The sequence below is a fragment of the Macaca nemestrina genome, chromosome 11 (genome assembly GCF_043159975.1).
Source record: "Macaca nemestrina isolate mMacNem1 chromosome 11, mMacNem.hap1, whole genome shotgun sequence".
NCBI lineage: Eukaryota > Metazoa > Chordata > Mammalia > Primates > Cercopithecidae > Macaca > Macaca nemestrina.
Window position 1 is genome coordinate 30,359,853 of NC_092135.1, and position 24,403 is coordinate 30,384,255.

The following is a 24,403-nucleotide window of genomic DNA, read 5'->3' on the forward strand; positions in this document are numbered from 1 at the left end:
CCTATAGTCTTCAAAGGGATCCGAAATATCTGTTCTCAGATTCCAAAGAAATAGAGCTAGCAAAGAGATCCTCGAAATACACATGTAACTCTGAGAGATGAATTAACAGAACACTAAGCAGTTTCGCAGAAAGCTTCTTTCCAGATTTCATCTGACGATATTTCCTTTTTCACCATAGTCCTCTATGGGCTTCCAAATATCACTTTGCCAATTCCACAAGAATTGTCTTAGCGAAAGGCTTCTTGAGGGGAAAGATGTAACTCTGTGAGATGATTTCACAGAACACAAAGAAGTTTCTGAGAACGCTTCCTTCTCTTTGTTATCGGAGGATTTTTCCTTTGGCCCTATAGTCTTCAAAGGGATCCGAAATATCTTTTCTCAGTTTCCACAGAAATAGGGCTAGCAAAGAGATCCTCGAAATACACATGTAACTCTGTGAGATGAATTAACAGAACACTTAGCAGTTTCGCAGAAAGCTTCTTTCCAGATTTCATCTGAGGATATTTCCTTTTTCACCATAGCCCTCTATGGGCTTCCAAATATCACTTTGCCAATTCCACAAGAACTGTCTTAGCGAAAGGCTTCTTCAGGGGAAAGCTGTAACTCTGTGAGATGATTTCACAGAACACAAAGAAGTTTCTCAGAAAGCTTCTTTCTCTTTGTTATCGGAGGATTTTTCCTTTGGCCCTATAGTCTTCAAAGGGATCCGAAATATCTGTTCTCAGATTCCACAGAAATAGAGCTAGCAAAGAGATCCTCGAAATACACATGTAACTCTGTGAGATGAATTCAGAGAACACTAAGCAGTTTCTCAGAAAGCTTCTTTCCAGATTTCATCTGACTATATTTCCTATTTCACCATAGCCCTCTATGGGCTTCCAAATATCACTTTGTCAATTCCACAAGAACTGTCTTAGCGAAAGGCTTCTTGACGGGAAAGCTGTAACTCTGTGAGATGATTTCACAGAACACAAACAAGTTTCTCAGAAAGCTTCTTTCTCTTTGTTTTCCGAGGATATTTCCTTAGGCACTATAGTCTTCAAAGGGATCCGAAATATCTGTTTTCAGATTCCACAGAAATAGGGCTAGCAAAGAGATCCTCGAAATACACATGGAACTCTGTGAGATGAATTAACAGAACACTAAGCAGTTTCTCAGAAAGCTTCTTTCCAGATTTCATCTGACGATATTTCCTTTTTCACCATAGCCCTCTATGGGCTTCCAAATATCACTTTGCCTATTCCACAAGAACTGTCTTAGCGAAAGGCTTCTTGAGGGGAAAGCTGTAACTCTGTGAGATGATTTCACAGAACACAAAGAAGTTTCTCAGAAATCTTCTTTCTCTTTGTTATCCGAGGATATTTCCTTTGGCCCTATAGTCTTCAAAGGTATCCGAAATATCTGTTCTCAGATTCCACAGAAATAGAGCTAGCAAAGAGATCCTCGAAATACACATGTAACTCTGAGAGATGAATTAAAAAAACACTAAGCAGTTTCGCAGAAAGCTTCTTTCCAGATTTCATCTGACGATATTTCCTTTTTCACCATAGTCCTCTATGGGCTTCCATATATCACTTTGCCAATTCCACAAGAATTGTCTTAGCGAAAGGCTTCTTGAGGGGAAAGCTGTAACTCTGTGAGATGATTTCACAGAACACAAAGAAGTTTCTCAGAACGCTTCCTTCTCTTTGTTATCGGAGGATTTTTCCTTTGGCCCTTTAGTCTTCAAAGGGATCCGAAATATCTGTTTTCAGATTCCACAGAAATAGGGCTAGCAAGGAGATCCTCGAAATACACATGGAACTCTGTGAGATGAATTAACAGAACACTAAGCAGTTTCTCAGAAAGCTTCTTTCCAGATTTCATCTGAGGATATTTCCTTTTTCACCATAGCCCTCTATGGGCTTCCAAATATCACTTTGCCAATTCCACAAGAACTGTCTTAGCGAAAGCCTTTTTCAGGGGAAAGCTGTAACTCTGTGAGATGATTTCACAGAACACAAAGAAGTTTCTCAGAAAGCTTCTTTCTCTTTGTTATCCGAGGATATTTCCTTTGGCCCTATAGTCTTCAAAGGGATCCGAAATATCTGTTTTCAGATTCCACAGAAATAGGACTAGCAAAGAGATCCTCGAAATACACATGTAACTCTGTGAGATGAATTAACAGAACACTAAGCAGTTTCTCAGAAAGCTTCTTTCCAGATTTCATCTGACGATATTTCCTTTTTCACCATAGCCCTCTATGGGCTTCCAAATATCACTTTGCCAATTCCACAAGAACTGTCTTAGCGAAAGGCTTCTTGAGGGGAAAGCTGTAACTCTGTGAGATGATTTCACAGAACACAAAGAAGTTTCTCAGAAAGCTTCTTTCTCTTTGTTATCCGAGGATATTTCCTTTGGCCCTATAGTCTTCAAAGGGATCCGATATATCTGTTCTCAGATTCCACAGAAATAGGGCTAGCAAAGAGATCCTCGAAATACACATGTAACTCTGTGAGATGAATTAACAGAACACTAAGCAGTTTCTCAGAAAGCTTCTTTCCAGATTTCATCTGACGATATTTCCTTTTTCACCATAGCCCTCTATGGGCTTCCAAATATCACTTTGCCAATTCCACAAGAACTGTCTTAGCGAAAGGCTTCTTGACGGGAAAGCTGTCACTCTGTGAGATGATTTCACAGAACACAAAGAAGTTTCTCAGAAAGCTTCTTTCTCTTTGTTATCCGAGGATATTTCCTTAGGCACCATAGTCTTCAAAGGGATCCGAAATATCTGTTTTCAGATTCCACAGAAATAGGGCTAGCAAAGAGATCCTCGAAATACACATGTAACTCTGTGAGATGAATTAACAGAACACTAAGCAGTTTCTCAGAAAGCTTCTTCCCAGATTTCATCTGACGATATTTCCTTTTTCACCATAGCCCTCTATGGGCTTCCAAATATCACTTTGCCTATTCCACAAGAACTGTCTTAGCGAAAGGCTTCTTGAGGGGAAAGCTGTAACTCTGTGAGATGATTTCACAGAACACAAAGAAGTTTCTCAGAAAGCTTCTTTCTCTTTGTTATCCGAGGATATTTCCTTTGGCCCTATAGTCTTCAAAGGGATCCGAAATATCTGTTCTCAGATTCCACAGAAATAGAGCTAGCAAAGAGATCCTCGAAATACACATGTAACTCTGTGAGATGAATTAACAAAACCCTAAGAAGTTTCGCAGAAAGCTTCTTTCCAGATTTCATCTGACGATATTTCCTTTTTCACCATAGCCCTCTATGGGCTTCCAAATATCACTTTGCCAATTCCACAAGAACTGTCTTAGCGAAAGGCTTCTTGAGGGGAAAGCTGTAACTCTGTGAGATGATTTCACAGAACACAAAGAAGTTTCTCAGAAAGCTTCTTTCTCTTTGTTATCCGAGGATATTTCCTTTGGCCTTATAGTCTTCAAAGGGATCCGATATATCTGTTCTCAGATTCCACAGAAATAGGGCTAGCAAAGAGATCCTCGAAATACACATGGAACTCTGTGAGATGAATTCACAGAACACTAAGCAGTTTCTCAGAAAGCTTCTTTCCAGATTCCATCTGAGGATATTTCCTTTTTCACCATAGCCCTCTATGGGCTTCCAAATATCACTTTGCCTATTCCACAAGAACTGTCTTAGCGAAAGGCTTCTTGAGGGGAAAGCTGTAACTCTGTGAGATGATTTCACAGAACACAAAGAAGTTTCTCAGAAAGCTTCTTTCTCTTTGTTATCGGAGGATATTTCCTTTGGCCCTATAGTCTTCAAAGGGATCCGAAATATCTATTCTCAGATTCCAAAGAAATAGAGCTAGCAAAGAGATCCTCGAAATACACATGTAACTCTGTGAGATGAATTAAAAAAACACTAAGCAGTTTCGCAGAAAGCTTCTTTCCAGATTTCATCTGACGATATTTCCTTTTTCACCATAGTCCTCTATGGGCTTCCAAATATCACTTTGCCAATTCCACAAGAATTGTCTTAGCGAAAGGCTTCTTGAGGGGAAAGATGTAACTCTGTGAGATGATTTCACAGAACACAAAGAAGTTTCTGAGAACGCTTCCTTCTCTTTGTTATCGGAGGATTTTTCCTTTGGCCCTATAGTCTTCAAAGGGATCCGAAATATCTTTTCTCAGTTTCCACAGAAATAGGGCTAGCAAAGAGATCCTCGAAATACACATGTAATTCTGTGAGATGAATTAACAGAACACTTAGCAGTTTCGCAGAAAGCTTCTTTCCAGATTTCATCTGACGATATTTCCTTTTTCACCATAGCCCTCTATGGGCTTCCAAATATCACTTTGCCAATTCCACAAGAACTGTCTTAGCGAAAGGCTTCTTCAGGGGAAAGCTGTAACTCTGTGAGATGATTTCACAGAACACAAAGAAGTTTCTCAGAAAGCTTCTTTCTCTTTGTTATCGGAGGATTTTTCCTTTGGCCCTATAGTCTTCAAAGGGATCCGAAATATCTGTTCTCAGATTCCACAGAAATAGAGCTAGCAAAGAGATCCTCGAAATACACATGTAACTCTGTGAGATGAATTCAGAGAACACTAAGCAGTTTCTCAGAAAGCTTCTTTCCAGATTTCATCTGACTATATTTCCTATTTCACCATACCCTCTATGGGCTTCCAAATATCACTTGGCCAATTCCACAAGAACTGTCTTAGCGAAAGGCTTCTTGACGGGAAAGCTGTAACTCTGTGAGATGATTTCACAGAACACAAAGAAGTTTCTCAGAAAGCTTCTTTCTCTTTGTTATCCGAGGATATTTCCTTAGGCACCATAGTCTTCAAAGGGATCCGAAATATCTGTTTTCAGATTCCACAGAAATAGGGCTAGCAAAGAGATCCTCGAAATACACATGTAACTCTGTGAGATGAATTAACAGAACACTAAGCAGTTTCTCAGAAAGCTTCTTCCCAGAATTCATCTGACGATATTTCCTTTTTCACCATAGCCCTCTATGGGCTTCTAAATATCACTTTGCCTATTCCACAAGAACTGTCTTAGCGAAAGGCTTCTTGAGGGGAAAGCTGTAACTCTGTGAGATGATTTCACAGAACACAAAGAAGTTTCTCAGAAAGCTTCTTTCTCTTTGTTATCCGAGGATATTTCCTTTGGCCCTATAGTCTTCAAAGGGATCCGAAATATCTGTTCTCAGATTCCACAGAAATAGAGCTAGCAAAGAGATCCTCGAAATACACATGTAACTCTGTGAGATGAATTAACAAAACCCTAAGAAGTTTCGCAGAAAGCTTCTTTCCAGATTTCATCTGACGATATTTCCTTTTTCACCATAGCCCTCTATGGGCTTCCAAATATCACTTTGCCAATTCCACAAGAACTGTCTTAGCGAAAGGCTTCTTGAGGGGAAAGCTGTAACTCTGTGAGATGATTTCACAGAACACAAAGAAGTTTCTCAGAAAGCTTCTTTCTCTTTGTTATCCGAGGATATTTCCTTTGGCCCTATAGTCTTCAAAGGGATCCGAAATATCTGTTTTCAGATTCCACAGAAATAGGGCTAGCAAAGAGATCCTCGAAATACACATGGAACTCTGTGAGATGAATTCACAGAACACTAAGCAGTTTCTCAGAAAGCTTCTTTCCAGATTCCATCTGAGGATATTTCCTTTTTCACCATAGCCCTCTATGGGCTTCCAAATATCACTTTGCCTATTCCACAAGAACTGTCTTAGCGAAAGGCTTCTTGAGGGGAAAGCTGTAACTCTGTGAGATGATTTCACAGAACACAAAGAAGTTTCTCAGAAAGCTTCTTTCTCTTTGTTATCCGAGGATATTTCCTTTGGCCCTATAGTCTTCAAAGGGATCCGAAATATCTGTTCTCAGATTCCAAAGAAATAGAGCTAGCAAAGAGATCCTCGAAATACACATGTAACTCTGTGAGATGAATTAAAAAAACACTAAGCAGTTTCGCAGAAAGCTTCTTTCCAGATTTCATCTGACGATATTTCCTTTTTCACCATAGTCCTGTATGGGCTTCCAAATATCACTTTGCCAATTCCACAAGAATTGTCTTAGCGAAAGGCTTCTTGAGGGGAAAGATGTAACTCTGTGAGATGATTTCACAGAACACAAAGAAGTTTCTGAGAACGCTTCCTTCTCTTTGTTATCGGAGGATTTTTCCTTTGGCCCTATAGTCTTCAAAGGGATCCGAAATATCTTTTCTCAGTTTCCACAGAAATAGGGCTAGCAAAGAGATCCTCGAAATACACATGTAACTCTGTGAGATGAATTAACAGAACACTTAGCAGTTTCGCAGAAAGCTTCTTTCCAGATTTCATCTGACGATATTTCCTTTTTCACCATAGCCCTCTATGGGCTTCCAAATATCACTTTGCCAATTCCACAAGAACTGTCTTAGCGAAAGGCTTCTTCAGGGGAAAGCTGTAACTCTGTGAGATGATTTCACAGAACACAAAGAAGTTTCTCAGAAAGCTTCTTTCTCTTTGTTATCGGAGGATTTTTCCTTTGGCCCTATAGTCTTCAAAGGGATCCGAAATATCTGTTCTCAGATTCCACAGAAATAGAGCTAGCAAAGAGATCCTCGAAATACACATGTAACTCTGTGAGATGAATTCAGAGAACACTAAGCAGTTTCTCAGAAAGCTTCTTTCCAGATTTCATCTGACTATATTTCCTATTTCACCATAGCCCTCTATGGGCTTCCAAATATCACTTTGCCAATTCCACAAGAACTGTCTTAGCGAAAGGCTTCTTGACGGGAAAGCTGTAACTCTGTGAGATGATTTCACAGAACACAAACAAGTTTCTCAGAAAGCTTCTTTCTCTTTGTTATCCGAGGATATTTCCTTAGGCACTATAGTCTTCAAAGGGATCCGAAATATCTGTTTTCAGATTCCACAGAAATAGGGCTAGCAAAGAGATCCTCGAAATACACATGGACTCTGTGAGATGAATTAACAGAACACTAAGCAGTTTCTCAGAAAGCTTCTTTCCAGATTTCATCTGACGATATTTCCTTTTTCACCATAGCCCTCTATGGGCTTCCAAATATCACTTTGCCTATTCCACAAGAACTGTCTTAGCGAAAGGCTTCTTGAGGGGAAAGCTGTAACTCTGTGAGATGATTTCACAGAACACAAAGAAGTTTCTCAGAAAGCTTCTTTCTCTTTGTTATCCGAGGATATTTCCTTTGGCCCTATAGTCTTCAAAGGTATCCGAAATATCTGTTCTCAGATTCCACAGAAATAGAGCTAGCAAAGAGATCCTCGAAATACACATGTAACTCTGAGAGATGAATTAAAAAAACACTAAGCAGTTTCGCAGAAAGCTTCTTTCCAGATTTCATCTGACGATATTTCCTTTTTCACCATAGTCCTCTATGGGCTTCCATATATCACTTTGCCAATTCCACAAGAATTGTCTTAGCTAAAGGCTTCTTGAGGGGAAAGCTGTAACTCTGTGAGATGATTTCACAGAACACAAAGAAGTTTCTCAGAACGCTTCCTTCTCTTTGTTATCGGAGGATTTTTCCTTTGGCCCTTTAGTCTTCAAAGGGATCCGAAATATCTGTTTTCAGATTCCACAGAAATAGGGCTAGCAAGGAGATCCTCGAAATACACATGGAACTCTGTGAGATGAATTAACAGAACACTAAGCAGTTTCTCAGAAAGCTTCTTTCCAGATTTCATCTGAGGATATTTCCTTTTTCACCATAGCCCTCTATGGGCTTCCAAATATCACTTTGCCAATTCCACAAGAACTGTCTTAGCGAAAGCCTTTTTCAGGGGAAAGCTGTAACTCTGTGAGATGATTTCACAGAACACAAAGAAGTTTCTCAGAAAGCTTCTTTCTCTTTGTTATCCGAGGATATTTCCTTTGGCCCTATAGTCTTCAAAGGGATCCGAAATATCTGTTTTCAGATTCCACAGAAATAGGACTAGCAAAGAGATCCTCGAAATACACATGTAACTCTGTGAGATGAATTAACAGAACACTAAGCAGTTTCTCAGAAAGCTTCTTTCCAGATTTCATCTGACGATATTTCCTTTTTCACCATAGCCCTCTATGGGCTTCCAAATATCACTTTGCCAATTCCACAAGAACTGTCTTAGCGAAAGGCTTCTTGAGGGGAAAGCTGTAACTCTGTGAGATGATTTCACAGAACACAAAGAAGTTTCTCAGAAAGCTTCTTTCTCTTTGTTATCCGAGGATATTTCCTTTGGCCCTATAGTCTTCAAAGGGATCCGATATATCTGTTCTCAGATTCCACAGAAATAGGGCTAGCAAAGAGATCCTCGAAATACACATGTAACTCTGTGAGATGAATTAACAAAACCCTAAGAAGTTTCGCAGAAAGCTTCTTTCCAGATTTCATCTGACGATATTTCCTTTTTCACCATAGCCCTCTATGGGCTTCCAAATATCACTTTGCCAATTCCACAAGAACTGTCTTAGCGAAAGGCTTCTTGACGGGAAAGCTGTAACTCTGTGAGATGATTTCACAGAATACAAAGAAGTTTCTCAGAAAGCTTCTTTCTCTTTGTTATCGGAGGATTTTTCCTTTGGCCCTATAGTCTTCAAAGGGATCCGAAATATCTTTTCTCAGTTTCCACAGAAATAGGGCTAGCAAAGAGATCCTCGAAATTCACATGTAACTCTGTGAGATGAATTCACAGAACACTAAGCAGTTTCTCAGAAAGCTTCTTTCCAGATTTCATCTGAGGATATTTCCTTTTTCACCATAGCCCTCTATGGGCTTCCAAATATCACTTTGCCTATTCCACAAGAACTGTCTTAGCGAAAGGCTTCTTGAGGGGAAAGCTGTAACTCTGTGAGATGATTTCACAGAACACAAAGAAGTTTCTCAGAAAGCTTCTTTCTCTTTGTTATCGGAGGATATTTCCTTTGGCCCTATAGTCTTCAAAGGGATCCGAAATATCTGTTCTCAGATTCCACAGAAATAGGGCTAGCAAAGAGATCCTCGAAATACACATGTAACTCTGTGAGATGAATTAACAGAACACTAAGCAGTTTCTCAGAAAGCTTCTTTCCAGATTTCATCTGACGATATTTCCTTTTTCACCATAGCCCTCTATCGGCTTCCAAATATCACTTTGCCAATTCCACAAGAACTGTATTAGCGAAAGGCTTCTTGAGGGGAAAGCTGTAACTCTGTGAGATGATTTCACAGAACACAAAGAAGTTTCTCAGAAAGCTTCTTTCTCTTTGTTATCCGAGGATATTTCCTTTGGCCCTATAGTCTTCAAAGGGATCCGAAATATCTGTTTTCAGATTCCACAGAAATAGGACTAGCAAAGAGATCCTCGAAATACACATGTAACTCTGTGAGATGAATTAACAGAACACTTAGCAGTTTCGCAGAAAGCTTCTTTCCAGATTTCATCTGACGATATTTCCTTTTTCACCATAGCCCTCTATGGGCTTCCAAATATCACTTTGCCAATTCCACAAGAACTGTCTTAGCGAAAGGCTTCTTGAGGGGAAAGCTGTAACTCTGTGAGATGATTTCACAGAACACAAAGAAGTTTCCAGAAAGCTTCTTTCTCTTTGTTATCGGAGGATTTTTCCTTTGGCCCTATAGTCTTCAAAGGGATCCGAAATATCTGTTCTCAGATTCCACAGAAATAGAGCTAGCAAAGAGATCCTCGAAATACACATGTAACTCTGTGAGATGAATTCACAGAACACTAAGCAGTTTCTCAGAAAGCTTCTTTCCAGATTTCATCTGACTATATTTCCTATTTCACCATAGCCCTCTATGGGCTTCCAAATATCACTTTGCTAATTCCACAAGAACTGTCTTAGCGAAAGGCTTCTTGAGGGGAAAGCTGTAACTCTGTGAGATGATTTCACAGAACACAAAGAAGTTTCTCAGAAAGCTTCTTTCTCTTTGTTATCCGAGGATATTTCCTTTGGCCCTATAGTCTTCAAAGGGATCCGAAATATCTGTTCTCAGATTCCACAGAAATAGAGCTAGCAAAGAGATCCTCGAAATACACATGTAACTCTGTGAGATGAATTAACAAAACCCTAAGCAGTTTCTCAGAAAGCTTCTTTCCAGATTTCATCTGACGATATTTCCTTTTTCACCATAGCCCTCTATGGGCTTCCAAATATCACTTTGCCAATTCCACAAGAACTGTCTTAGCGAAAGGCTTCTTGAGGGGAAAGCTGTAACTCTGTGAGATGATTTCACAGAATACAAAGAAGTTTCTCAGAAAGCTTCTTTCTCTTTGTTATCGGAGGATTTTTCCTTTGGCCCTATAGTCTTCAAAGGGATCCGAAATATCTTTTCTCAGTTTCCACAGAAATAGGGCTAGCAAAGAGATCCTCGAAATTCACATGTAACTCTGTGAGATGAATTCACAGAACACTAAGCAGTTTCTCAGAAAGCTTCTTTCCAGATTTCATCTGAGGATATTTCCTTTTTCACCATAGCCCTCTATGGGCTTCCAAATATCACTTTGCCAATTCCACAAGAACTGTCTTAGCGAAAGGCTTCTTGAGGGGAAAGCTGTAACTCTGTGAGATGATTTCACAGAACACAAAGAAGTTTCTCAGAAAGCTTCTTTCTCTTTGTTATCGGAGGATATTTCCTTTGGCCCTATAGTCTTCAAAGGGATCCGAAATATCTGTTCTCAGATTCCACAGAAATAGGGCTAGCAAAGAGATCCTCGAAATACACATGTAACTCTGTGAGATGAATTAACAGAACACTAAGCAGTTTCTCAGAAAGCTTCTTTCCAGATTTCATCTGACGATATTTCCTTTTTCACCATAGCCCTCTATGGGCTTCCAAATATCACTTTGCCAATTCCACAAGAACTGTATTAGCGAAAGGCTTCTTGAGGGGAAAGCTGTAACTCTGTGAGATGATTTCACAGAACACAAAGAAGTTTCTCAGAAAGCTTCTTTCTCTTTGTTATCCGAGGATATTTCCTTTGGCCCTATAGTCTTCAAAGGGATCCGAAATATCTGTTTTCAGATTCCACAGAAATAGGACTAGCAAAGAGATCCTCGAAATACACATGTAACTCTGTGAGATGAATTAACAGAACATTTAGCAGTTTCGCAGAAAGCTTCTTTCCAGATTTCATCTGACGATATTTCCTTTTTCACCATAGCCCTCTATGGGCTTCCAAATATCACTTTGCCAATTCCACAAGAACTGTCTTAGCGAAAGGCTTCTTGAGGGGAAAGCTGTAACTCTGTGAGATGATTTCACAGAACACAAAGAAGTTTCCAGAAAGCTTCTTTCTCTTTGTTATCGGAGGATTTTTCCTTTGGCCCTATAGTCTTCAAAGGGATCCGAAATATCTGTTCTCAGATTCCACAGAAATAGAGCTAGCAAAGAGATCCTCGAAATACACATGTAACTCTGTGAGATGAATTCACAGAACACTAAGCAGTTTCTCAGAAAGCTTCTTTCCAGATTTCATCTGACTATATTTCCTATTTCACCATAGCCCTCTATGGGCTTCCAAATATCACTTTGCTAATTCCACAAGAACTGTCTTAGCGAAAGGCTTCTTGACGGAAAAGCTGTAACTCTGTGAGATGATTTCACAGAACACAAACAAGTTTCTCAGAAAGCTTCTTTCTCTTTGTTATCCGAGGATATTTCCTTTGGCCCTATAGTCTTCAAAGGGATCCGAAATATCTGTTCTCAGATTCCAAAGAAATAGAGCTAGCAAAGAGGTCCTCGAAATACACATGTAACTCTGTGAGATGAATTAAAAAAACACTAAGCAGTTTCGCAGAAAGCTTCTTTCCAGATTTCATCTGACGATATTTCCTTTTTCACCATAGTCCTCTATGGGCTTCCAAATATCACTTTGCCAATTCCACAAGAATTGTCTTAGCGAAAGGCTTCTTGAGGGGAAAGCTGTAACTCTGTGAGATGATTTCACAGAACACAAAGAAGTTTCTGAGAACGCTTCCTTCTCTTTGTTATCGGAGGATTTTTCCTTTGGCCCTATAGTCTTCAAAGGGATCCGAAATATCTTTTCTCAGTTTCCACAGAAATAGGGCTAGCAAAGAGATCCTCGAAATACACATGTAACTCTGTGAGATGAATTAACAGAACACTAAGCAGTTTCTCAGAAAGCTTCTTTCCAGATTTCATCTGATGATATTTCCTTTTTCACCATAGCCCTCTATGGGCTTCCAAATATCACTTTGCCAATTCCACAAGAACTGTCTTAGCGAAAGGCTTCTTGAGGGGAAAGCTGTAACTCTGTGAGATGATTTCACGGAACACAAACAAGTTTCTCAGAAAGCTTCTTTCTCTTTGTTATCCGAGGATATTTCCTTTGGCCCTATAATCTTCAAAGGGATCCGAAATATCTGTTTTCAGATACCACAGAAATAGGACTAGCAAAGAGATCCTCGAAATACACATGTAACTCTGTGAGATGAATTAACAGAACACTAAGCAGTTTCGCAGAAAGTTTCTTTCCAGATTTCATCTGACGATACTTCCTTTTTCACCATAGCCCTCTATGGGCTTCCAAATATCACTTTGCCAATTCCACAAGAACTGTCTTAGCGAAAGGCTTCTTGAGGGGAAAGCTGTAACTCTGTGAGATGATTTCACAGAACACAAAGAAGTTTCTCAGAAAGCTTCTTTCTCTTTGTTATCCGAGGATATTTCCTTTGGCCCTATAGTCTTCAAAGGGATCCGAAATATCTGTTCTCAGATTCCACAGAAATAGGGCTAGCAAAGACATCTTCGAAATACACATGTGACTCTGTGAGATGAATTAACAGAACACTAAGCAGTTTCTCAGAAAGCTTCTTTCCAGATTTCATCTGAGGATATTTCCTTTTTCACCATAGCCCTCTATGGGCTTCCAAATATCACTTTGCCAATTCCACAAGAACTGTCTTAGCGAAAGGCTTCTTGAGGGGAAAGCTGTAACTCTGTGAGATGATTTCACAGAACACAAAGAAGTTTCTCAGAAAGCTTCTTTCTCTTTGTTATCGGAGGATTTTTCCTTTGGCCCTATAGTCTTCAAAGGGATCCGAAATATCTTTTCTCAGTTTCCACAGAAATAGGGCTAGCAAAGAGATCCTCGAAATACACATGTAACTCTGTGAGATGAATTAACAGAACACTAAGCAGTTTCTCAGAAAGCTTCTTTCCAGATTTCATCTGACGATATTTCCTTTTTCACCATAGCCCTCTATGGGCTTCCAAATATCACTTTGCCAATTCCACAAGAACTGTCTTAGCGAAAGGCTTCTTGACGGGAAAGCTGTAACTCTGTGAGATGATTTCACAGAAAACAAAGAAGTTTCTCAGAAAGCTTCTTTCTCTTTGTTATCCGAGGATATTTCCTTTGGCCCTATAGTCTTCAAAGGGATCCGATATATCTGTTCTCAGATTCCACAGAAATAGGGCTAGCAAAGAGATCCTCGAAATACACATGTAACTCTGTGAGATGAATTAACAGAACACTAAGCAGTTTCTCAGAAAGCTTCTTTCCAGATTTCATCTGACGATATTTCCTTTTTCACCATAGCCCTCTATGGGCTTCCAAATATCACTTTGCCAATTCCACAAGAACTGTCTTAGCGAAAGGCTTCTTGAGGGGAAAGCTGTAACTCTGTGAGATGATTTCACAGAACACAAAGAAGTTTCTCAGAAAGCTTCTTTCTCTTTGTTATCGGAGGATTTTTCCTTTGGCCCTATAGTCTTCAAAGGGATCCGAAATATCTTTCTCAGTTTCCACAGAAATAGGGCTAGCAAAGAGAACCTCGAAATACACATGTAACTCTGTGAGATGAATTCACAGAACACTAAGCAGTTTCTCAGAAAGCTTCTTTCCAGATTTCATCTGACGATATTTCCTATTTCACCATAGCCCTCTATAGGCTTCCAAATATCACTTTGCCAATTACACAAGAACTATCTTAGCGAAAGGCTTCTTGACGGGAAAGCTGTAACTCTGTGAGATGATTTCACAGAACACAAAGAAGTTTCTCAGAAAGCTTCTTTCTCTTTGTTATCCGAGGATATTTCCTTTGGCCCTATAGTCTTCAAAGGGATCCGAAATATCTGTTCTCAGATTCCACAGAAATAGAGCTAGCAAAGAGATCCTCGAAATACACATGTAACTCTGTGAGATGAATTAACAAAACCCTAAGAAGTTTCGCAGAAAGCTTCTTTCCAGATTTCATCTGACGATATTTCCTTTTTCACCATAGCCCTCTATGGGCTTCCAAATATCACTTTGCCAATTCCACAAGAACTGTCTTAGCGAAAGGCTTCTTGAGGGGAAAGCTGTAACTCTGTGAGATGATTTCACAGAATACAAAGAAGTTTCTCAGAAAGCTTCTTTCTCTTTGTTATCGGAGGATTTTTCCTTTGGCCCTATAGTCTTCAAAGGGATCCGAAATATCTTTTCTCAGTTTCCACAGAAATAGGGCTAGCAAAGAGATCCTCGAAATACACATGTAACTCTGTGAGATGAATTCACAGAACACTAAGCAGTTTCTCAGAAAGCTTCTTTCCAGATTTCATCTGAGGATATTTCCTTTTTCACCATAGCCCTCTATGGGCTTCCAAATATCACTTTGCCAATTCCACAAGAACTGTCTTAGCGAAAGGCTTCTTGAGGGGAAAGCTGTAACTCTGTGAGATGATTTCACAGAACACAAAGAAGTTTCTCAGAAAGCTTCTTTCTCTTTGTTATCGGAGGATATTTCCTTTGGCCCTATAGTCTTCAAAGGGATCCGAAATATCTGTTCTCAGATTCCACAGAAATAGGGCTAGCAAAGAGATCCTCGAAATACACATGGAACTCTGTGAGATGAATTAACAGAACACTAAGCAGTTTCTCAGAAAGCTTCTTTCCAGATTTCATCTGACTATATTTCCTATTTCACCATAGCCCTCTATGGGCTTCCAAATATCACTTTGCTAATTCCACAAGAACTGTCTTAGCGAAAGGCTTCTTGACGGAAAAGCTGTAACTCTGTGAGATGATTTCACAGAACACAAACAAGTTTCTCAGAAAGCTTCTTTCTCTTTGTTATCCGAGGATATTTCCTTAGGCACTATAGTCTTCAAAGGGATCCGAAATATCTGTTTTCAGATTCCACAGAAATAGGGCTAGCAAAGAGATCCTCGAAATACACATGGAACTCTGTGAGATGAATTAACAGAACACTAAGCAGTTTCTCAGAAAGCTTCTTTCCAGATTTCATCTGACGATATTTCCTTTTTCACCATAGCCCTCTATGGGCTTCCAAATATCACTTTGCCTATTCCACAAGAACTGTCTTAGCGAAAGGCTTCTTGAGGGGAAAGCTGTAACTCTGTGAGATGATTTCACAGAACACAAAGAAGTTTCTCAGAAAGCTTCTTTCTCTTTGTTATCCGAGGATATTTCCTTTGGCCCTATAGTCTTCAAAGGGATCCGAAATATCTGTTTTCAGATTCCACAGAAATAGGGCTAGCAAAGAGATCCTCGAAATACACATGTAACTCTGTGAGATGAATTAACAGAACACTAAGCAGTTTCTCAGAAAGCTTCTTTCCAGATTTCATCTGAGGATATTTCCTTTTTCACCATAGCCCTCTATGGGCTTCCAAATATCACTTTGCCTATTCCACAAGAACTGTCTTAGCGAAAGGCTTCTTGAGGGGAAAGCTGTAACTCTGTGAGATGATTTCACAGAACACAAAGAAGTTTCTCAGAAAGCTTCTTTCTCTTTGTTATCCGAGGATATTTCCTTTGGCCCTATAGTCTTCAAAGGGATCCGAAATATCTGTTCTCAGATTCCACAGAAATAGAGCTAGCAAAGAGATCCTCGAAATACACATGTAACTCTGTGAGATGAATTAAAAAAACACTAAGCAGTTTCGCAGAAAGCTTCTTTCCAGATTTCATCTGACGATATTTCCTTTTTCACCATAGTCCTCTATGGGCTTCCAAATATCACTTTGCCAATTCCACAAGAACTGTCTTAGCGAAAGGCTTCTTGAGGGGAAAGCTGTAACTCTGTGAGATGATTTCACAGAACACAAAGAAGTTTCTCAGAAAGCTTCTTTCTCTTTGTTATCGGAGGATTTTTCCTTTGGCCCTATAGTCTTCAAAGGGATCCGAAATATCTTTCTCAGTTTCCACAGAAATAGGGCTAGCAAAGAGACCCTCGAAATACACATGTAACTCTGTGAGATGAATTCACAGAACACTAAGCAGTTTCTCAGAAAGCTTCTTTCCAGATTTCATCTGACGATATTTCCTATTTCACCATAGCCCTCTATAGGCTTCCAAATATCACTTTGCCAATTACACAAGAACTATCTTAGCGAAAGGCTTCTTGACGGGAAAGCTGTAACTCTGTGAGATGATTTCACAGAACACAAAGAAGTTTCTCAGAAAGCTTTTTTCTCTTTGTTATCCGAGGATATTTCCTTTGGCCCTATAGTCTTCAAAGGGATCCGAAATATCTGTTCTCAGATTCCACAGAAATAGAGCTAGCAAAGAGATCCTCGAAATACACATGTAACTCTGTGAGATGAATTAACAAAACCCTAAGAAGTTTCGCAGAAAGCTTCTTTCCAGATTTCATCTGACGATATTTCCTTTTTCACCATAGCCCTCTATGGGCTTCCAAATATCACTTTGCCAATTCCACAAGAACTGTCTTAGCGAAAGGCTTCTTGAGGGGAAAGGTGTAACTCTGTGAGATGATTTCACAGAATACAAAGAAGTTTCTCAGAAAGCTTCTTTCTCTTTGTTATCGGAGGATTTTTCCTTTGGCCCTATAGTCTTCAAAGGGATCCGAAATATCTTTTCTCAGTTTCCACAGAAATAGGGCTAGCAAAGAGATCCTCGAAATACACATGTAACTCTGTGGGATGAATTCACAGAACACTAAGCAGTTTCTCAGAAAGCTTCTTTCCAGATTTCATCTGAGGATATTTCCTTTTTCACCATAGCCCTCTATGGGCTTCCAAATATCACTTTGCCAATTCCACAAGAACTGTCTTAGCGAAAGGCTTCTTGAGGGGAAAGCTGTAACTCTGTGAGATGATTTCACAGAACACAAAGAAGTTTCTCAGAAAGCTTCTTTCTCTTTGTTATCGGAGGATATTTCCTTTGGCCCTATAGTCTTCAAAGGGATCCGAAATATCTGTTCTCAGATTCCACAGAAATAGGGCTAGCAAAGAGATCCTCGAAATACACATGTAACTCTGTGAGATGAATTAACAGAACACTAAGCAGTTTCTCAGAAAGCTTCTTTCCAGATTTCATCTGACGATATTTCCTTTTTCACCATAGCCCTCTATGGGCTTCCAAATATCACTTTGCCAATTCCACAAGAACTGTATTAGCGAAAGGCTTCTTGAGGGGAAAGCTGTAACTCTGTGAGATGATTTCACAGAACACAAAGACGTTTCTCAGAAAGCTTCTTTCTCTTTGTTATCCGAGGATATTTCCTTTGGCCCTATAGTCTTCAAAGGGATCCGAAATATCTGTTTTCAGATTCCACAGAAAGAGGACTAGCAAAGAGATCCTCGAAATACACATGTAACTCTGTGAGATGAATTAACAGAACACTTAGCAGTTTCGCAGAAAGCTTCTTTCCAGATTTCATCTGACGATATTTCCTTTTTCACCATAGCCCTCTATGGGCTTCCAAATATCACTTTGCCAATTCCACAAGAACTGTCTTAGCGAAAGGCTTCTTGAGGGGAAAGCTGTAACTCTGTGAGATGATTTCACAGAACACAAAGAAGTTTCTCAGAAAGCTTCTTTCTCTTTGTTATCGGAGGATTTTTCCTTTGGCCCTATAGTCTTCAAAGGGATCCGAAATATCTGTTCTCAGATTCCACAGAAATAGAGCTAGCAAAGAGATCCTCGAAATACACATGTAACTCTGTGAGATGAATTCAGAGAACACTAAGCAGTTTCTCAGAAAGCTTCTTTCCAGATTTCATCTGACTATATTTCCTATTTCACCATAGCCCTCTATGGGCTTCCAAATATCACTTTGCTAATTCCACAAGAACTGTCTTAGCGAAAGGCTTCTTGACGGGAAAGCTGTAACTCTGTGAGATGATTTCACAGAACACAAACAAGTTTCTCAGAAAGCTTCTTTCTCTTTGTTATCCGAGGATATTTCCTTAGGCACTATAGTCTTCAAAGGGATCCGAAATATCTGTTTTCAGATTCCACAGAAATAGGGCTAGCAAAGAGATCCTCGAAATACACATGGAACTCTGTGAGATGAATTAACAGAACACTAAGCAGTTTCTCAGAAAGCTTCTTTCCAGATTTCATCTGACGATATTTCCTTTTTCACCATAGCCCTCTATGGGCTTCCAAATATCACTTTGCCTATTCCACAAGAACTGTCTTAGCGAAAGGCTTCTTGAGGGGAAAGCTGTAACTCTGTGAGATGATTTCACAGAACACAAAGAAGTTTCTCAGAAAGCTTCTTTCTCTTTGTTATCCGAGGATATTTCCTTTGGCCCTATAGTCTTCAAAGGTATCCGAAATATCTGTTCTCAGATTCCACAGAAATAGAGCTAGCAAAGAGATCCTCGAAATACTCATGTAACTCTGAGAGATGAATTAAAAAAACACTAAGCAGTTTCGCAGAAAGCTTCTTTCCAGATTTCATCTGACGATATTTCCTTTTTCACCATAGTCCTCTATGGGCTTCCATATATCACTTTGCCAATTCCACAAGAATTGTCTTAGCGAAAGGCTTCTTGAGGGGAAAGCTGTAACTCTGTGAGATGATTTCACAGAACACAAAGAAGTTTCTCAGAACGCTTCCTTCTCTTTGTTATCGGAGGATTTTTCCTTTGGCCCTTTAGTCTTCAAAGGGATCCGAAATATCTGTTTTCAGATTCCACAGAAATAGGGCTAGCAAGGAGATCCTCGAAATACACATGGAACTCTGTGAGATGAATTAACAGAACACTAAGCAGTTTCTCAGAAAGCTTCTTTCCAGATTTCATCTGACTATATTTCCTATTTCACCATAGCCCTCTATGGGCTTCCAAATATCACTTTGCTAATTCCACAAGAACTGTCTTAGCGAAAGGCTTCTTGACGGAAAAGCTGTAACTCTGTGAGATGATTTCACAGAACACAAACAAGTTTCTCAGAAAGCTTCTTTCTCTTTGTTATCCGAGGATATTTCCTTAGGCACTATAGTCTTCAAAGGGATCCGAAATATCTGTTTTCAGATTCCACAGAAATAGGGCTAGCAAAGAGATCCTCGAAATACACATGGAACTCTGTGAGATGAATTAACAGAACACTAAGCAGTTTCTCAGAAAGCTTCTTTCCAGATTTCATCTGACGATATTTCCTTTTTCACCATAGCCCTCTATGGGCTTCCAAATATCACTTTGCCTATTCCACAAGAACTGTCTTAGCGAAAGGCTTCTTGAGGGGAAAGCTGTAACTCTGTGAGATGATTTCACAGAACACAAAGAAGTTTCTCAGAAAGCTTCTTTCTCTTTGTTATCCGAGGATATTTCCTTTGGCCCTATAGTCTTCAAAGGGATCCGAAATATCTGTTTTCAGATTCCACAGAAATAGGGCTAGCAAAGAGATCCTCGAAATACACATGTAACTCTGTGAGATGAATTAACAGAACACTAAGCAGTTTCTCAGAAAGCTTCTTTCCAGATTTCATCTGAGGATATTTCCTTTTTCACCATAGCCCTCTATGGGCTTCCAAATATCACTTTGCCTATTCCACAAGAACTGTCTTAGCGAAAGGCTTCTTGAGGGGAAAGCTGTAACTCTGTGAGATGATTTCACAGAACACAAAGAAGTTTCTCAGAAAGCTTCTTTCTCTTTGTTATCCGAGGATATTTCCTTTGGCCCTATAGTCTTCAAAGGTATCCGAAATATCTGTTCTCAGATTCCACAGAAATAGAGCTAGCAAAGAGATCCTCGAAATACACATGTAACTCTGAGAGATGAATTAAAATAACACTAAGCAGTTTCGCAGAAAGCTTCTTTCCAGATTTCATCTGACGATATTTCCTATTTCACCATAGCCCTCTATGGGCTTCCAAATATCACTTTGCCTATTCCACAAGAACTGTCTTAGCGAAAGGCTTCTTGAGGGGAAAGCTGTAACTCTGTGAGATGATTTCACAGAACACAAAGAAGTTTCTCAGAAAGCTTCTTTCTCTTTGTTATCCGAGGATATTTCCTTTGGCCCTATAGTCTTCAAAGGGATCCGAAATATCTGTTTTCAGATTCCACAGAAATAGGGCTAGCAAAGAGATCCTCGAAATACACATGGAACTCTGTGAGATGAATTCACAGAACACTAAGCAGTTTCTCAGAAAGCTTCTTTCCAGATTTCATCTGAGGATATTTCCTTTTTCACCATAGCCCTCTATGGGCTTCCAAATATCACTTTGCCTATTCCACAAGAACTGTCTTAGCGAAAGGCTTCTTGAGGGGAAAGCTGTAACTCTGTGAGATGATTTCACAGAACACAAAGAAGTTTCTCAGAAAGCTTCTTTCCCTTTGTTATCCGAGGATATTTCCTTTGGCCCTATAGTCTTCAAAGGGATCCGAAATATCTGTTCTCAGATTCCAAAGAAATAGAGCTAGCAAAGAGATCCTCGAAATACACATGTAACTCTGTGAGATGAATTAACAGAACACTAAGCAGTTTCGCAGAAAGCTTCTTTCCAGATTTCATCTGAGGATATTTCCTTTTTCACCATAGTCCTCTATGGGTTTCCAAATATCACTTTGCCAATTCCACAAGAATTGTCTTAGCGAAAGGCTTCTTGAGGGGAAAGATGTAACTCTGTGAGATGTTTTCACAGAACACAAAGAAGTTTCTGAGAACGCTTCCTTCTCTTTGTTATCGGAGGATTTTTCCTTTGGCCTTATAGTCTTCAAAGGGATCCGAAATATCTTTTCTCAGTTTCCACAGAAATAGGGCTAGCAAAGAGATCCTCGAAATACACATGTAACTCTGTGAGATGAATTCACAGAACACTAAGCAGTTTCTCAGAAAGCTTCTTTCCAGATTTCATCTGAGGATATTTCCTTTTTCACCATAGCCCTCTATGGGCTTCCAAATATCACTTTGCCAATTCCACAAGAACTGTCTTAGCGAAAGGCTTCTTGAGGGGAAAGCTGTAACTCTGTGAGATGATTTCACAGAACACAAAGAAGTTTCTCAGAAAGCTTCTTTCTCTTTGTTATCGGAGGATATTTCCTTTGGCCCTATAGTCTTCAAAGGGATCCGAAATATTTGTTCTCAGATTCCACAGAAATAGGGCTAGCAAAGAGATCCTCGAAATACACATGTAACTCTGTGAGATGAATTAACAGAACACTAAGCAGTTTCTCAGAAAGCTTCCTTCCAGATTTCATCTGATGATATTTCCTTTTTCACCATAGCCCTCTATGGGCTTCCAAATATCACTTTGCCAATTCCACAAGAACTGTCTTAGCGAAAGGCTTCTTGAGGGGAAAGCTGTAACTCTGTGAGATGATTTCACGGAACACAAAGAAGTTTCTCAGAAAGCTTCTTTCTCTTTGTTATCCGAGGATATTTCCTTAGGCACTATAGTCTTCAAAGGGATCCGAAATATCTGTTTTCAGATTCCACAGAAATAGGGCTAGCAAAGAGATCCTCGAAATACACATGGAACTCTGTGAGATGAATTAACAGAACACTAAGCAGTTTCTCAGAAAGCTTCTTTCCAGATTTCATCTGACGATATTTCCTTTTTCACCATAGCCCTCTATGGGCTTCCAAATATCACTTTGCCTATTCCACAAGAACTGTCTTAGCGAAAGGCTTCTTGAGGGGAAAGCTGTAACTCTGTGAGATGATTTCACAGAACACAAAGAAGTTTCTCAGAAAGCTTCTTTCTCTTTGTTATCCGAGGATATTTCCTTTGGCCCTATAGTCTTCAAAGGTATCCGAAATATCTGTTCTCAGATTCCACAGAAATAGAGCTAGCAAAGAGATCCTCGAAATACACATGTAACTCTGAGAGATGAATTAAAAAAACACTAAGCAGTTTCGCAGAAAGCTTCTTTCCAGATTTCATCTGACGATATTTCCTTTTTCACCATAGTCCTCTATGGGCTTCCATATATCACTTTGCCAATTCCACAAGAATTGTCTTAGCGAAAGGCTTCTTGAGGGGAAAGCTGTAACTCTGTGAGATGATTTCACAGAACACAAAGAAGTTTCTCAGAACGCTTCCTTCTCTTTGTTATCGGAGGATTTTTCCTTTGGCCCTTTAGTCTTCAAAGGGATCCGAAATATCTGTTTTCAGATTCCACAGAAATAGGGCTAGCAAGGAGATCCTCGAAATACACATGGAACTCTGTGAGATGAATTAACAGAACACTAAGCAGTTTCTCAGAAAGCTTCTTTCCAGATTTCATCTGACTATATTTCCTATTTCACCATAGCCCTCTATGGGCTTCCAAATATCACTTTGCTAATTCCACAAGAACTGTCTTAGCGAAAGGCTTCTTGACGGAAAAGCTGTAACTCTGTGAGATGATTTCACAGAACACAAACAAGTTTCTCAGAAAGCTTCTTTCTCTTTGTTATCCGAGGATATTTCCTTAGGCACTATAGTCTTCAAAGGGATCCGAAATATCTGTTTTCAGATTCCACAGAAATAGGGCTAGCAAAGAGATCCTCGAAATACACATGGAACTCTGTGAGATGAATTAACAGAACACTAAGCAGTTTCTCAGAAAGCTTCTTTCCAGATTTCATCTGACGATATTTCCTTTTTCACCATAGCCCTCTATGGGCTTCCAAATATCACTTTGCCTATTCCACAAGAACTGTCTTAGCGAAAGGCTTCTTGAGGGGAAAGCTGTAACTCTGTGAGATGATTTCACAGAACACAAAGAAGTTTCTCAGAAAGCTTCTTTCTCTTTGTTATCCGAGGATATTTCCTTTGGCCCTATAGTCTTCAAAGGGATCCGAAATATCTTTTCTCAGTTTCCACAGAAATAGGGCTAGCAAAGAGATCCTCGAAATACACATGGAACTCTGTGAGATGAATTCACAGAACACTAAGCAGTTTCTCAGAAAGCTTCTTTCCAGATTTCATCTGAGGATATTTCCTTTTTCACCATAGCCCTCTATGGGCTTCCAAATATCACTTTGCCTATTCCACAAGAACTGTCTTAGCGAAAGGCTTCTTGAGGGGAAAGCTGTAACTCTGTGAGATGATTTCACAGAACACAAAGAAGTTTCTCAGAAAGCTTCTTTCTCTTTGTTATCCGAGGATATTTCCTTTGGCCCTATAGTCTTCAAAGGGATCCGAAATATCTGTTCTCAGATTCCACAGAAATAGAGCTAGCAAAGAGATCCTCGAAATACACATGTAACTCTGTGAGATGAATTAAAAAAACACTAAGCAGTTTCTCAGAAAGCTTCTTTCCAGATTTCATCTGACGATATTTCCTTTTTCACCATAGTCCTCTATGGGCTTCCAAATATCACTTTGCCAATTCCACAAGAACTGTCTTAGCGAAAGGCTTCTTGAGGGGAAAGCTGTAACTCTGTGAGATGATTTCACAGAACACAAAGAAGTTTCTGAGAACGCTTCCTTCTCTTTGTTATCGGAGGATTTTTCCTTTGGCCCTATAGTCTTCAAAGGGATCCGAAATATCTTTTCTCAGTTTCCACAGAAATAGGGCTAGCAAAGAGATCCTCGAAATACACATGTAACTCTGTGAGATGAATTCACAGAACACTAAGCAGTTTCTCAGAAAGCTTCTTTCCAGATTTCATCTGAGGATATTTCCTTTTTCACCATAGCCCTCTATGGGCTTCCAAATATCACTTTGCCTATTCCACAAGAACTGTCTTAGCGAAAGGCTTCTTGAGGGGAAAGCTGTAACTCTGTGAGATGATTTCACAGAACACAAAGAAGTTTCTCAGAAAGCTTCTTTCTCTTTGTTATCCGAGGATATTTCCTTTGGCCCTATAGTCTTCAAAGGTATCCGAAATATCTGTTCTCCGATTCCACAGAAATAGAGCTTGCAAAGAGATCCTCGAAATACACATGGAACTCTGAGAGATGAATTAAAAAAACACTAAGCAGTTTCGCAGAAAGCTTCTTTCCAGATTTCATCTGACGATATTTCCTTTTTCACCATAGCCCTCTATGGGCTTCCAAATATCACTTTGCCAATTCCACAAGAACTGTCTTAGCGAAAGGCTTCTTGAGGGGAAAGCTGTAACTCTGTGAGATGATTTCACAGAACACAAAGAAGTTTCTCAGAAAGCTTCTTTCTCTTTGTTATCCGAGGATATTTCCTTTGGCCCTATAGTCTTCAAAGGGATCCGAAATATCTGTTTTCAGATTCCACAGAAATAGGA